The sequence below is a fragment of the Chrysochloris asiatica genome, unplaced genomic scaffold (assembly GCF_000296735.1).
Source record: "Chrysochloris asiatica unplaced genomic scaffold, ChrAsi1.0 scaffold00215, whole genome shotgun sequence".
NCBI lineage: Eukaryota > Metazoa > Chordata > Mammalia > Afrosoricida > Chrysochloridae > Chrysochloris > Chrysochloris asiatica.
Window position 1 is genome coordinate 4,819,808 of NW_006408733.1, and position 2,564 is coordinate 4,822,371.

General features: G+C 40.6%; 1 protein-coding gene across 1 annotated transcript in view; it reads right to left on the minus strand.

Moving 5' to 3' along the window:
* Window positions 1–2,564, minus strand: part of CDC42SE2 (CDC42 small effector 2) — a 45,332-nt gene that overhangs the window by 6,867 nt on the left and 35,901 nt on the right. The window lies entirely within an intron of this gene.

A 2,564-nucleotide genomic window follows, 5' to 3' on the forward strand; every position in this document is an offset into this window, starting at 1 on the left:
GCAGCCCGATTCGTAACCACTACGCTACCAGAGATCCTTAAATACCATCATAGTAAGTGGAAAAAAGATTGAAGTTGTCAAAGACTTCATTTTGCTTGCATCAACAATCAACACTCATGGAAGCAGCAGCCAAGAAATCAAACGACACATATTGCATTAGGCAAATCTGCTGCGTAAGATCTTTTTAATGTGTTTGATAGTAAAGATGTCAGTTTAAAGACTAAGGTTCGCCTGAAACAAGCCAAGGTACTTTCAATAGTCTCATATGCATGCAAAAGTTAGACAATTAATAAGAAAGACTGCAGGAGAACTGATTCATTTGAGTTATAGTGCTGGAGAATAATATTAAAACAACCATGGACTTCCAGAAGAACAAACAAATTTGTCTTGGTAAAAGTACAGCCAGAATGTTCCTTAGAAGTCAGGATGGCCAGACTTTGTCTCTCATATTTTGGGCATATTATCGGGAGGGACCAGTTTCCCAAAAAAGACATCATGCTTGGTAAATTGGAGGGTCAGAAAAGATGAGGAAGACTCACCAGTAGATGGATTGTTTAGTGTCAGCTCCAATGGCTAAAGTGTAATAACAATTTTGAGGATGTCACAGGACCAGGCAGTGTTTTGTTATGTTGTGCATAAGGCTGCCAAAACTTCAAATGTTTTTTGAAGACAGCCTCCTGTTTCTCCCTCGGAGTATCTAGTGAGTTTGAATTGCTGACCTTGTAGTTAGCAGCCCAACACTTATCCCAGGATGCCATCAGGGGGCTCCTTTTTACGATAACAGGGTTGTCACTGGTAAGTGCCATGGAGTAGTTTCCCACTCACAGTGACCCTTATAGGATTTCTGAGGAGTAGCTGGTAAGTTTGAACCTCCGACCTTGCAGTTAAAACCAACTTTGTGGTCCAGTGCTTATCCTATAGTGCCATACCAGACTCCACAATAGAGTTGTTGTTGTTTTTAAGTACCATCAAGTCGGTTCTGACTCATAGTGACCCTGTACAGGGTTTCTGAGGAACAACTGGTAGATCTGAACTGCCGACTTTGTGGTCTGCAGTCCAGTGCTGATCCTACAGCGCGCCACACCAGGAGTCCATAACAGGGTTGTTGTTGTTGTTGTTATGTGCCATCGCGTCGGTTCCGACCCATAGCGACCCTGTATAGGGTTTCTGAGGGTGTAAATCTTTACGGGAGTAGAAAGCCTCATCTTTCTCCCGCGGAGCAGCTATAGTTTCGAACCGCTGACCTTAAGGTTCGCAGCCCGATTCGTAACCACTACGCTACCAGGGGGCACAAATACTTTTCAGGCAAGAAGTGAGTATGAAAGGTACTCTTGGAAAGAATATTATTTGGGAGTGGAAGAAATTACATGTGACCAGTCAATAAGACAGCTAGGCAGGGCTATTTCACATGCATTCAACGACGTTTATAAAACTAGCTGTTCATTTTCCAAGACTGATAAAAGATTTTCTTCAGATACACAGCTATCTGTTTATGGTTTTGTCTTATAGGTGCTTACTTAAATTACATACAACATAATTCTTCCCACCAGGCCAGCTTATACACTTTAGAATGACCAGTTCAAGCAGGCCTACTGACTGAACTATAATAGCAAGAGTTCAGTGTGCTATCGAGGTGTTGCATGGAGTATCCCTTTTAAGACAGCAAATAGTGTATGAAACGACACATTTGGTTCTAGAAAGTGAAAACACTGCAGAAAATGTTAGAGTAAGCAGAGATGGCTGCTGGGATATTGCAGGACAGAGCTACAACAACTGAGGTCCTGTCTTGATCTTTCCTGAGCAGGAGTTGAAGAGCAGATAGCCTTGCAAAGCACAGTCTAGCACTACGGCCTAAACTTATGGTGAGCAAAAAAGTTAAGTACACTTATCACAGACTTTTCATGGAAGCAAAATACCAGATAAGAATCCTGAATAAAATTTTGAATGGGCATAAACAAGATGCAAAAGGTTAGAAAACAAAATTTAATTCTTTATATAGACAGTCACATTAAAAGAAAAAAATAATAAACTGAAGTGGGGAAGAAGGCATATATTGATAAGAAAGAAATTAAAATCCCATAGATAAAATAAATTTGAAACCACTTATTACATATACAAGATAATAACCGAAGCAACAAAACAAGCTCCCATGTGCGTTCCTTACTCTATGCTGATCCAGGAAACTAAGCTACTGAATTATATTTTAACAGCAACATGGCACCTCTTACATTGTCAGGAGAAACAAAGTACTTTCCCTACAAACTGAGAACAAATAAGCTGTTTCCTTTCCAGGAAGCTACAAATGTCATTCCTTCGCTAACCTAGAAACTGCAGTGACAAACTTGTTTTTTAGTATCCAGGATATCCATCTACCTAGCCGACAAATCCCTGTTCTCTTGGGAAGTCTGTTAACGCTGTTCAGTAAGCGAATATACAATGGGTCATGATTTATGTTTACACAGCCTTACTGATTTTCTGGTTCCCAATACTTTGGGGATAATGCAGACACATCTGTTTACTTCAGGAAGAGGGAATGGAGGTCCTTAGTGCTTAATGAACCCCCC